We start from the raw sequence: 14532 nt of genomic DNA, 5'->3' as shown, positions 1-14532 counted from the left end.
ATTTTCATAAACATTATGTGTTTTGTTGCTGGTAGAAAACACATCGATACAGGGAAAAATGTTGGTCTTTTAACAATATGTGAATTAGTATTCTATCACATTTTTATTCCATTGTACCTCCAAAGAGCTCAGAGATGCCCACACAGTCCTGACTCCCCCTTTAATGTTATCAAAACAACCTAATGAGGTAGGTTTTACCCTAACAACAATCATGCAAGGTAGGTTAGGTGGTGATTGACTGATTGGCCTAAGGTCAATCAGAATAAGCTTCGTGGGTGAGTGGGGATTTGAACATAGGTTTCCCAGTCTTACTGCAACACTTTTGACTATTAGACCACAATATCTCTCTTCAGAAAGAGGCTTTAAATCAGATTGTAACTAATGATGAAACAAACTTATTCAATATAGTGAATCATGTTCAAATTTGAAACAAATGATAATTTTCCGGACTAGAAAACTATAACTGATGTTTTCAGAAGTATCTTCAGCATTTGTAGCAATAACAACAACAACTTTCTATTTAAATGCTGCCCTTCAGGACAACACCCACTCAGAGTGGTTTACAAAGTGTGTTATTATTATCCTCACAACAATCACCCCGTGAGGTGGGGGGGCGGGGCTGAGAGAGCTCCGAGAAGTTATGATTGATCCAAGGTCACCCAGCTGGCTTCAAGCGATAACAAATTACAATACTATTATTGTTTTTATTTGCTTTAAGATCTATTTCTCAGGCCATTGACAACTGGCTGGGACTTATGGATACTTATAAGAGCCGAACTAGACATTGCCTGTGGACACTGACACCATTTCAGAGAAGAATTCAGCCATTTAAAAATGCTATGAGAGTAGACCAGGCAATCTTATCCCCCCCTCCCTGCAGTGTGCCTTTTCATGTGATGAAACATCCCTTGAAAGGGGGCGGCGGGGGGGGGAGGACAGCCTAGTTCCATTGTGCCATGGGACAGATCGGTATTTTTAAATGGCTGAATTCTTCTCTAAAATGGAATTGGTGACCACAGGTCGGACCTGAGGAAACCTCAATGTCTAGTTTGGTTCTAATCTGAACCATTTTATATAGGGTTATCAGCTTCAAGGTAGACACTCAGAATTACAAATATTCTCCAGATTACAGAGATCTATTCCTCTAGAGGAAATGGCAGTTTTGGAGAATGGATATTACCCCATCACAGCCCTGCAGAGTTCCTTCTCTTCCCAAAACTCTGCCCTCTCCAAATGCTGCCTTAAAATCGCCAGGAATTTCCTAAACTGCAGTTGGAAACCCTAGTAGGATACCTAATTCACTACCTCTACTGTTGTCTGGAAACTCAGGCAATCCTTTGAGAGAGAGGATTAAAGTTTTTTTTAAAAATGAGAGAAGTTTGCTCTTGCTGGTGAAGAGCCCTGTTACCTAGTTGCAATGTTCTATTGCTTTCAGGCTCTGGGCTCCTCCTTTGCCAGTGTCATTTGCTTCATTTTCATTCTTCCAAGAACCATATTCACAATTTCTTCCTACCTTATACCACCGGGAATTATGGGAACAGATTGAAGAAAAAGGAGAGGTCTATGAGTCCAATGCTTGCATTGGATGGTGTGCAAGTATTGTGGGATAGGCCGTTTCCACACATACTAGCATAGCGCTAACCTCTCGTAACGAGGGTGTCTTCCTGGCATGATTTCTGATGTCATCGCACCATGATCCCGTTTTCGGGGTGTGATGATGTCAGAAATCACTCCAGGAAGATGTCCTCATTGCGAGAGGTTAGCGCTATGCCGGTACGTGTGGAAACGGCTGTAGACTGGCATGGCCTATGGGTGGCTCTAGCTCAGACAAGGATTTCAGTGGCAGCTTCAGAGGAACTACAGCAGCAGACACCAAAGTGGTATTTGCTACACCAGTCCTGCTATGAATCAAAGTAAATGTGGGCAGTGAAAAAAAAAGACAACATTTTAGGCTGGTCCTATAACAGTGCATTCTTAGGAGCACTATCCTAGAAGTAAGCCACATTAAATAAAATATGTAAACTTGCTTAAGATTGCTTCTTAAGTGTACCAGCTGCTATGTGCAAGTGCAACTTTGAAGTTTACATCTTTGCAAGTAAGACTTACATGATTCCATGTGCAAGAACAACTTATATGAAAGTGAACCAAAATGTTGTTTCACAAACAGAAACTAACTAAAACCTGCAAGATCCAATCATATGTGCTTTTCTTTGCCCTAGTTTGGCAGTTCATCAGGATAATGACATTCTGATAAAAATGGTGGACTTTGGGCAGTTCCCTGTAACTAGCTATGGGCCCATTAAAAAAATAAATGGTATATCAAAACACTATTAAAATCAGTAATCTCTCCTGCCCCCTTTGCAGCTTCAATGGTAAGAAGGTTTGGCTTTTGTAAAGGCCAGTTAACTCTAAAATGAAATAACATAAGATTAATTTTGTTCAGATATTTCCATAAATGGAAAAGGAGAGTGATTTTTTTTGATGGATGATGTTAATTCATAGTCTGTTCTGGACCATAAACTCAATCTAACCAGCATGCAAATTTAGATTAGGGGTTGCCTAAAAATGCAACCACTATGTGGGCAAGAGTGTACGTCAGAGATGAAATCTGTTGAAGAAACATATCACGGAAAGCCTGAAAACATGTTCGGAAAAGTGTTCAAGATCTATGTTTGTATCAGGGCTGTGAATGAATAATGGTCTTTTGAGTAAGTGTCTTTTTATTATGGCTGAGTAATTAATTTAATAACACAGTTAAAATCAATATTGCACTACTTCAATGGGTGATTTTTTTTGGAAAGCTTAAAAAACAGCTTTTCTCCTTGACTAAATAATACAGAAAATGCACCTAGTGTTGCAAAATGCTAGTGATACCTCTGCTTTTCATCAAGAGATGTACACAGACTGATTGCAATATTGCCCAAAATATTGAACTATATAACCATGGGGGTGTCTGGGGAAAAAAAATCATATTTTGAAGAACACACTGATTGTACATCATACTTAGTTTTTAAAAAGGAGGATACTTCTATATTCTCTTAATTCATTAGGATCAACATAGGACAAGACAGAAGAATTATTTAAATGGAAGAATGTAGGGATGTATACACTACATGGTGCCCTGCCCACCTCTTAACATTTGTGAATTCATCTGATATTTGTCAAGAGCCCAGTGCATGAACAAGTGCACACATATAACTGTTCCATGTGACCAAGATCCTCCTTTTTCATCATTCCCAGTTGTATGGATGAGCCTGTGTGTGTACACTTGAATGTGTGCAGATCTCTCTGCAGATGTTTTATGTGCAAATGTTTGGGCGAGGCCGGCAAGCACATGTGCTCCCCTCTGTGCACATACACTGAACTCTTGTGAGTATGCGAGCTGAGGGCTTAACTAGACATGCAGGTTTTTAATGAGTTGTATCCAAGTTCTCCTGGGAAACAGCTGTTAAAAAATAAAGGAGAGCCCAAATGGTCTCAGAATGCCACTGCAGGGGGAGGGAGAGCTCTTCCCTTCCTTGCCATGCTGTTTCCCATGCTGAAGTACCCCTGGGGGAGTTATTTTCCCATTTTTGCAGTGCCATGTACACAGAATACCCCATGCAGGGCTGGAAACCCTCCCTCCCAGCACTATTTTGGTACGGGGAAAACAGTTTGGGTGGAAAGGCAGGAGCTCTTTCTCTGCCTCTGGCAGCATTACAAGACTGTTGATGCTCTGTTTTATTTTTTAACAGCCATTCCCCAAAGCTGCTGTATGGCTGTGGGGAGCCCGAGTTCGATCCAGGGAACCTGGACCCACCTTGTTAAAGACCTGCACATCTAATTTGGCCCTCATAACAATTGGGATCTAGTAGATCTTCTTCCCTTTACTCTAGCTATGGACATTATTGGATGCCAGAAAAAGTACAAGTGAATAGCAGTTATTTTCTCCTGTTGGTGCAATATTAGAAAAGGAATTGTATAGGAGATCTACAAGTTAGTTTAATTCTCCATCTTCTACCAGATATTGTATGTTTCTACTTCATGCAAGTTCCTCTTCAGAAATCATTTACAGTGCAATCCTAACCAAAGTTGCACCCTTCAAAACCCACTGATTTTATTTTTACTGAAAATTATGACTATACCTGCATACAGGGACAGACTGGGAAGCCAAAATGGCCCTGACAAAGGGTGCAGGGAAAGAGGAAGAGGAAGCTTGTGGCAGCTCTCATCTGTCTTGCACAGGGTGAGGGCTATAAGCTTGCATCCTTTCACCTTGCATGAGGCAGGAGTTGCTGTCTTGTGGCATTAGCTCACATTCACTTCACACAAGGCAGGGGCAACTAGTTTGTGACAGCATCAGCTCCTTCCTGCCTCGCATGAGGGTGTGTGTGTGCTGGCTTGTGGAAGTGGCTTGCATCCCCCTTATGTGAGGTGTGGGGCCTTCTACATTGTGGTCACATCATGTCCTACCCACCTCATGTGAAGTGCAGACCACCAGTGCATGGCAGCTCCTACCTGCCTAATGCATGCAAAGTGAGGACTGGAGTAGCCCCAGTGGCCAAGGGTGGTCCACCAGGCCATTGCCCTACAGGGCTGTGCTTGGTGGCCTTAATCCACCCCTGCCTGTACACCAAAGTGAGTCTATGTCATCACATTTCCATTAACTTAGCTCTACTACCTCTCTTTCCCACATGCCATTTAACACGCTCGTTTGAACTTCCTTGATTGTTTCCTGAAACTGTTGAGTCAGGCAGATTCAGTGGCTGTCATTGACCAGCTTACAGATTCCTCCTTAGCCAAAGACATAGAGGTGGAAGGAGCTGGGCGCCTAGCACCACCATAGAATGAGGCAGTTGGGAGTTGGGACACCTCCAAGAGCTCCCTTTGATGCACAGGAGGAGTCTTGAGCCAGCCTGCTACCCCTGGGAAACAGCCCTGCCTTCAGACTCAGTCCCTGAACTACTTCTAACATGTCACAGTGCCTGCTGCCAGAATGAGGCATGGCCCATTTAAGTACCAGTAGCCTGTTCTGGGAGGGGAGGCAGGGCCGGATCTATAGGGGGGCAGGGGGTTGCTTGCCCCTGGCGCTGGCAAACAGAGGTCGCCGGAGTGGCTGCTGGCTGGGAGCATGCGCTCCCGGCCCTCCAGTGGCAGTGCAGGAGGGTTGGGAGGCCGTCCACGCCATGCACCTGCTGCGTTGACTGAGCGGCTGGCTTGCCATGCATTCCCAGCCCGCCAGCAGCAGCATGGGCAGTACAGTCCGGGGGGGGAGGGCTGTGTGGTGACATCATGGAAGTGACATCATCACACACTCCTGGGGACAGGGGCACAGCTGGACTTGGGTTGCCCTGGGTGCTGGCAACCCAACATACAACTCTGAGGGGAGGGACCTGTATCTCCACCTCTTGCAGTGGCACTTAAGTCTCATGGCCTTTTCTGGAACAAAATCTATGCAATACTGTTGGCTGCAGCTCTTGACTCTTGCCTTCACTTCCAGACCTTAGCCTGGAGCAGGACATTGGAAAAAGACACCTTGCTTCCTCCACATTCTTTAAAAAAAGTTTTATTTGTTCCTGAAACCAAACGAAAAGGCCTCCAGGGGTTATTTATGATGTTACTACTAGGGTTGCCAGGTTGCCCTGGAAACCAGTGGGAGACTTCCCATCTAGGGGCGGCAGTATGGAACCTCACCATCGATGTCATGATGACATCATCAACATGTTAACATTACTCCTCATGTGCCTAGAAGTAACAGTTGTTAGGGATGGTCTTGTTTTTCACAAAACCTTTATGATTTTACCATAGAGCCTTTGCAGAGTACTAGAGTATCCTTTGTCACTCTCAGTTTAACCTGGCACACCAGGCATCTCCCCTCTCCTCCATTTTCTCACACTGGTGCTCAAGGGACTATAGTGGGAGGCCCGGCATCCTTAGCTACCACAAATAAAGCCTTGCTCTGAACACTGCTCAGCTTAACCTCTTGGAAAGAGACAACCCAGAGCAGGGCATCAACAGATGATTTTAGGGCATGAGGAAGTTCATATGGATGAGGATAGTTTGGGGCCTTCAGGTACCTCTAATCCCCAAAAGTTGATCAACAAACACGAATAACAGCAATTAATGAAATATTTTTCAGCCTAGTGTGTGTACATGTGGGTGTACCTCTGGCCCATAATACACATCTCTTAGGTTTTTTTTTTAGTCTAACTACTTGTATTCAGTCAATAAAACAGTCTGATGAGCAGACTATTGCTCCTTTATAAAGAGGCTGTAATTTAACTGTAAACAGAATGATTTCTTCCAATATTCAGCTGATTCAAAGCCTTGCAGCTAACATCCAGAGAAGCGTGCCTCAGCTTTGCAGGCATTTTTGTCCTTTGTGCACTTTCTTTCAACCAGCAGTCTATCACAGCCAGGTGCAAGACATTAATGGAACTGCTAGCAAAAGCTTTTCCCCCCTTCTTGCATCCACACTCAGGCAGTAAATTAAAGGTAATCTATTTCAAGCATCAATAAATCTTGTTCCAAGTGAGTTGCTGAGCAGTTACCAGTACACAATGTGAATACCTCCCATTTACAAGTTATTTAATGCGTAATCTGTTTTTCTATGTTGCCTTTCAATAAAAGAATTTGATTCTTCCATTGAGTTCAACAGAGATCTTTTACCTCAAGTTTTGTTTTCATTTATTCAGTTGAATGGCAGTGGTATGGGTGTGTGTCAGGAATGATGATCCTTCATTTTTCCAACACATGGGGGTTCAAGTAAGGACTAGAGATGGGCACAAACAGAAATATGAACCAAAATTAAGCACAGACCAGGCTGGTTCGTGGTTCGCGAACCATGGCTCGTCAGATCCCATTTCTGACGAACTGCCACGAATGTTAGGCTGGTTCTTTTGGTTTGTTTTTTGGTTTGTGACTGCAGACAGCCTAGTGCCAATCAATCAGTTTCCTAGGCAACAGGGGATGGACTTCCTGAAGACCTTCTGCTGACCCGGAAGTGACCTTCTGTTGACCCAGAAGTGATGATTTTCTGACCCAGATGTGACATTTTCACGAACCAAACGAACTGGTTCATGAACCAGGGGCAGGTTCGTAAAAGTTTGTGGTTCATGGTTCATGAAATTTGATGAACCACGAACCACATGGTTCAGGTTTTTTCTGGTTCGTGCTCATCTCTGGTAAGGACTACTCTAACTTTTTGGATGTGGTTCACTATGACTTGGTTCAAACAATCCTCCAGACCATGGATTTTGGAATTGGAATTGCATGGAAGTCATTGACTTGAATGCTCCCTCTTGGGTTGCCAAGTCCCCTTACCTTTCTGGCAGGAGAGGGAGGACCTGGCACTTACCGGGGTGGGTGGGTTGACTTTATCAGGTGCATGCAAAGTGTGTGCACTGCTGCTCAGTGCAATGATGTCACTTCCTTAAGTGACATTGTCATGCTCAATGGCAGGCATGTTCCTGTGCTTCACAGGAGCCAGGGAGTATGCCCGCCTCCAGGAATGATGTCACTTAAGGAAGCAATGTCTTTGTGCCTGATGAGAACGTGCCCTCTGTGTGCTGGCCCAGGAGGTTTTTTGCCTCCTGGGCCCATTCCCTGAGTCTTTCCCCTCTGCCGGCCAGGTGAGTGGCAGCGGAGGCAAGAGGCTGGAATTGAGGGATCCCCCACCCCGACAGAGGGACCTGGTTGTCCTAGCTCCCTCCATCCTGCTTCATCTAGCTTTTCTTTAAATTTAAATTTCCTTTTCAGTACTAGACTCAGAAATAGTTATTTGAAATAGCTTTCTGATTTCCATTTGGAAGAGCTAAATATAGTTTGTCATTGTGGATGTCATGGAAAACAATGGTGAATGCAAAAAAGGAACTTGTATAGGGTGCCATAAAGGGATGGGGAAAGGAAAGAATGTGTGAACCAGTGGCACATATTTAATCTGGCAAACCATGGTGTTCTGCCATCTCCTACCATAGTACCAACAACTAGTGACTGGCAACTGGTGGGAGATGAAGGATGTGGGGTCTTATGATGGCAGTGGTGCTACTTGTGTGATGATGTCATTTCTCTAGCATTTGCTCCAGAGTCCAAACTCTATGGGGACACTGTATGTTTTGGGGTGAATTGCAGGGCATTGCCTGACATGATGTCACTTCTGAAGTGACATTATCACTCCAGGTGATGCCAAGTCTGCCCTCCATTTCAGTAGGCATTTCTCCCTGCCACTGAGATGAACAGGGATGAGCAGAGAAGGTGGTGGGGAAATGGAAGTTTCTCATCTGTGCAGGAGAGCTGGTAATCCTGGTTGGGGGAGTTGATAGGTGCACATAGACATCAGTTTACTGAGGGATATTTTTGACTTTAAAAGGCCTAGATGGTTTGACTTCTCATATATCATAGCTCTTCTTCCAGACATAACATATGGCAGCCTCTTGGTAGCAAGCCAATACTTAAACAAAAATTTAAAACATTGAATATATAAATACAAAATGTTGAGGGCATACAGAGAGAGGTTAGACAGCGGTTGTTGTGCAGCTCTAGAGCTCTTCATTCCTTAAGGTTTGCCAATTCTGTCTTAAAGCCAATTCATACTTTACATAGTAGAGTATTTTGACATATATGTGCACCAAATATGCTATTAAATAAGCAGCCTAGAATGTGGGGGAGAGATCCATGCCTGTGGTCAGGCACCAAGGAGTTGTGGGGCACTGTCACACTGCTACCTTATTCTGATTGTGCTTCATCTTTCTCTGAAACTAGGAGGGAATGGAGATGTCAGACAAGAAGGAGGAGAGAAAGAGTGGAGTCAGCCCTTAAAAAGAATGCATTACAAAAGTCCTAGCTTAGCCTGCAGAAGCAAAACAGCCAGTTCACCCAGCCAATTCGTTGCTAGGAGATGATGTCTACCAAGAGAGCTCAGGTTTGCAGAAGAAATGTCATATAAGGGAACAGTTTGGGCATTCTTATGGCAAAATGTAGGCAGACGTTAATGTCTATAGTGACATTAACAGTAGAAACTGTACCAAAGACTTAAAGCAGTTTCATTAGAATGTATATGGAAAGTGAAGTGGTGATGAAATTATAGTGATGTGTGATAGACATGATGAGACGCAAACACACGCAGTGACGTGCAAAAGAATGGCTACCTTCTTTACATGACTTCAACTAATATAGCATTCACCAGGTTTTATGTAATGCATTTTTCTACCGTTCTGTTCAACACTTTTACTCCAATCTTCCTCTAAGGAGGAAGTCAAATAAGTTAGAAAACATTATTGGAATGAACTTCCTGACAGAAGCAATATGGATGGAGACCCTGGGCTCTACATACATAAAAGTAGTGAAGATGTCCTGTCACCAACTGGATGAAAGCTTTGGGGCCAGAGGGGGATGGGGGTACAACATTCAAGGAGCCCAAGTCAGCTCAAGGGCCTGTGAAGCCAGAGTCATGGAAATGTGGCAAATGATGTTCAATGTATGTAAACCCCCCAAATTTAAGTAAATGTTCATTCATTCATTTATGTCATTTATAGTCCGCCTTTCTCACTGAGACTCAAGGCAGATTACAGAGTGTGAGATTAGTACAGTCAGAAGCATGGACAATTCCATACAGTGTCAAGGACATTTCCATAAACAATGTCATAGGAGAAATAAAAACAAGTTTACAAATACATAGCCTTAGCAAGGATCCAATACGGAGTTGAAGAATTGCTGAAACAGAACATAATCAATTCTAGAACTGACATTAGACAATATGAAGCACAGGTAGTATATAGGAATACATAGTCAAAGCAACAGATAATATTTAAGGCAACATAGTGGTGGTGAAATCTATGGTCCCTAACTCATTAGCGAAGCATCTGAGACCCCCTCTCTACAATACCTATCTAAATAAAAGGCCTTTTTGTATAATTTGGTTTTGCATCATTTGTGGAAAGTCAGGAGAGTGGGGGCTCTCCTGATCTCCTCAAGCAGGGCGTTCCACAGGGTAGGGACCACCACAGAGAAAAAGGAGCCTCCATATTTAGAGGCAGTAAACGTATGAATATCAGTTCAAAGAGGCAACATCAGAGGATGTTGTCAGCCCTGTTGTTGGCCTTCCAGAGTAACTGGATGGCCATTGTGAGAGACAGGATACCGGACTAGGTGGACCACTGATCTGATCCAGCAGGGCTATTCTTTTGTTTTTAAGGAGCTCAAAAGGTGTACTTGGATGGTGTACATGGATCATTTAAATGAATTTAAATTTTTACTTTGTAAGCTACCTCAGTCAGGCTCCCTAAAGATGTGGAATAAAAATGTTCTTAATGAATGAAAGAAAACCAAAATTTTGCTCATACTTACTCAACGTATATGCAGTATTTCAGTTTGCACTCCTGGTAAATGAGCCAGTGACAAGATCATTGAATAGTAGGTTGCCAGGACAAGCTTGGCAGCCAGCAGGAAGAGCTGGGACATAGCAGTGGGGCCAGTATCCTGAGCATGATGATGTCATTTCTGGGGAATCACTGGACATTTTATGGTAAAATCATAGAGTTTCTGGCAATTCCTAGAGCTACTGCTGTTGCTTTCAGGGTTTCCCTAGGAAATGACGTCACCATGCCTTGGATGCTGGTGAGTTTTAATTTTTTCCCCTCCTGCAACTGCTTGGAGTGGTGGCAGGCAACAGAAGGTGGGGCAGAGGATCCCCTGTCCTCATCAGGGGCCGGGCAGCTGTATTGAATAAGCACTGTGGGCCCAGGAACAAAGGTAACATCTGCAAACAAGGCAGTTATGTCCCCTTATCTCTTTTACCCACTTCACTCTTGCATATTAGCATCTTTAATTTTAACTAGGTTGTCTCTATAGTGTAAGGTGATAGACTAATTTTGATGGAAAGCCTATTATTTCAGATGTAAATCATTAAAGAATTCATGCAAGTTGTTTGGGTTTTGCTTTCTTCTTTTTCTCTCAGCTTGATGCTGTAAACGGTTTAATGCTTTTGAATTATTACTCAGGCTGTTCTCGTTTGGTTTCATTTCGACCTTGAGCAATTCATTTGCAGGAGTTTTACTAATGGCCTTTTAAAAAATGGGAGCAATGATACTCACTATAGGTTCTTTGATAAGAAGGCTGGAACTCTGCTGCATATTATTTAATGTTGCTTTATGAAATATCTGTTATTATGGTTTCATTATAATTTCTCATACTCTGGGCCCTGCCTTTTGTCACTTCTACACTATTTCCCCCATTCTTTCAAAAATGCATTTCTCAGCCAGAAGTAATGTAATGACCAGGAGCTGACCCTCATTTTTATGTTTCTCCTACTGTGAGGAGAAATTGAAGATGAAATGTATAGAGAGCTAATAGCTGCGTAGCCTTAGTCAGTCTAGCAAATATAAAGAAACCAGCCTATGGGACATAGTTAAATATTAAAACTGTATTATGTGCTGCAAACAATTTGTGATGCAACTCCCCAGCATGCTTTTAACCATCTAACAAGTTATTGCATTATGTGACTTTAATTGGAAAGTTCCCATCTTTTACTATTATTATTATTATTATTATTGAATGAAAACTTTTCCCTGATGGCATTTTGGGTGAAGCTAGCTAATCATAAAGATGTAAACCTCAAAGTGCCTTTTCCTCATTAACTTATACATTCATTCAGCCTGAAAATAGTTTAGTTCTTTGAAATTGTGAGTTCTCTTTCTGTAAAGCTCCTAACACACAACCGGCACTAGCATCTAAAACAACAGCATTGGGGCAAAAGGCAAAGGTTATTCATTTGACCAGTTAAAACGCAAACACGCTAGATTTCTCCATGTGAAAAGCAATGTGTTTAAGAGACTACTTAATAAATAACAACAACAACAACATTCAATTTGTATACCGCCCTTCAGGACAACTTAATACCCACTCAGAGCAGTTTACAAAGTATGCTATTATTGTCGAAGGCTTTAATAGCCATTGACACTGAGAGATCTCTGTCTTTTGGTGCTACACCTCTGAAGATGCCAGTCACAGCTACTGGTGAAACGTCAGGAACTACAATGTCAAGACCACGGCTATACAGCCTGGAAAATCCACAACAACCATATGCTATTATTATCCCCACAACAATCACCCTGTGAGGTGGGTGGGGCTGAGAGAGCTCTGGAAGAGCTGTGACTGACCCAAGGTCACCCAGCTGGCTTCAAGTGGAGGAGCGGGGAATCAAACCCCATTCTCCAGATTAGAGTCCCATTGCTCTTCTTAACCACTACACCAGACTGGCTCTCAGTTGTGAAATATTCTTGCCTGTATGAAATGTGTATGAAATATGATCTCCTGTACCATCATATTTTGAACTGCTTCAAAAGGAGCGATTTAGCCATTCCATGTCTAACTCACAGCACCTGGTTGCTTCTCAGTTCTGTCCATGGGAGGTATGAGATGTTCTCAAAAGGTTTTGTGTCTACCAATTATTATTTGGACTGTGGAGTCTCATGGATTCTCTTTGTATTGACTATACTGTTAAGGATTAGATGTTCAAGATGAATCTCTCAGTGAAGATTTCATCACACTCTCTCTTGGGAAGATCTCTACTGAAACTCTTTGGCTGCATAGAGTTATTGATAAAGAAGGGGTCTGAGATAGGGGCTTCAGGGTAATTCTGAAGTCTTAGGGGTTTCTTTACATGCTCTGTTTTCATCCCAAGGCTGGATTTGGTTGAGAACTGCTTGGATGTATATTATAGAGGTAATCACCAAACGAAGGATAGGATACAATAAAGTGCAATAATGTAATTCCTATAAAAAATTTTTTTTTTATATTTTATATCAATAATGCAAAGGTGCAAGTGCTACTAATAAATATACAATAAATAGATTCATATATAATAAATATAGTATCAAAATTATATAGGAATACTGTCCTAGAATTAATTTCAATTAATAGTCTCTAGTTCCAGCTGCAAAAATCCACTGTTGTTCATTCACTCAATATTAAGCATAAGGTAATCCACTTCCCTTTTTGCAGGTGCACGTAGAACATCAACGTGAAGATAGAATATGTTAGTAGTATCAGGTAAGTATTCACAAGTAGATAAAAAATGTTTTTCTTCTCTCTTTTACTGGTGGAGATATCTTCTTCCTTGTGTATTGGATGTATATTATGGCACATGAAAGCAGAAAAATTAGGGCACTGCATAACCAGAAGATGAGAAATAGCTATGTGTTTGTATGTATGCATGCTAGAATACAGCTATCATATAAAGCTACTGTCCCATGTTTGCTGATTTGAATTATGAAACTGACAGGCTCAAATAATTCCTTAAGGCCCCAGTTGGCCAAAGAGTAACTTTGGACTGTCCTTTTGACATTCCAAAGTACAGCTCACTGAAATTATGCTAGCAGTAATAAATGTGTGTGTGCCAGGCTGCTGTTAAAGTCATAGGAGCAGGCTAATTTTTTTTTTTAAAGATGGCAAACCCAAGAGGAATTCAGCAAGTAGAATGTTGAAAGCTGCAAACCATCTCTCCAGCCTTGAGGCATTAATAAACTTTTGAATCCTATTGCAAACATATTTGCCTAGGGAAACAGCTCATGACAAAAGCCTTTTACCTGAAGAAAAGACCTTTATTTACTTGAGGTAAACACTGTGGGAATGTCTGAGCGGTGTATGGCTTTCTTGGTGCTAGCTTGGGCATGAAATAATCTACAATTTTTTTCTCCTGATGGGAAAAAGTCATTCAGTTTATCCCCTATAAATGGGGGAGGTGCTATCCATGTGTCTTTCCATGACCATAATTCCAGCACATTATACAATTATTATGTACTTTTAGATTACTTTGGTGTATTTTAGACCTAGGACACATTCCCTTAGTTAAGAAAATGTCAGGCAAACTAATCCACCCTCCTCCTTGCATCAATAGGCAACTGACCTTCCTAACACCAGTCAAATGATCGCTGTCATTATGACTCTTTTATGATCTTGCTAATGAAGTCCACAGTTTATGCTTCTTGTCTGATTAATAATGCCAGAGAATTAACCAAGCAGAGATAATTCATTAGGCTGAGCACCATTCTTGGCAACTGTATTGTTTTGCTTTTCATTAGTTCTAGAAACATAATACAGGGAATCTTACTATCCATGCATAGCTGTATAATGTCAATGAAAAGTTTTTGGGATGTATTTTAAAGGAGTACCTAATAGTATATAATCAGCACAAGTTATAGAATCAAACAAAGAAAACACAAAATGCTCTAGATATGCTGACAAAATAAGGGTAAATATAAAAGGATGAATAATGAGAACTTGAGCAAATGACAAATATTAATATGTATTATCTTCATCGTAGAATTTTGTGATGTAAATTACAAAAACTTTCCAGTTTTTTATTTTTTAAACATTGATGAATTATTAACATACATCCAAAGGTATGTGTAAACACAGTGACTTAACTCTTAAACTGAATGTATTGAGTCTGGCTCACTTTGTCCAGTATGATGTACAGCCTACATTAGATAGATAAGAACAGGGCTTTTTTTCTGGGAAAAGAGGTAGTGGAACTCAATGGGTTTCCCTCAGAGA

This window comes from Eublepharis macularius, chromosome 6 (assembly GCF_028583425.1).
Source record: "Eublepharis macularius isolate TG4126 chromosome 6, MPM_Emac_v1.0, whole genome shotgun sequence".
Classification (NCBI taxonomy): Eukaryota; Metazoa; Chordata; class Lepidosauria; order Squamata; family Eublepharidae; genus Eublepharis; species Eublepharis macularius.
This window is presented reverse-complemented; position numbering follows the sequence as displayed.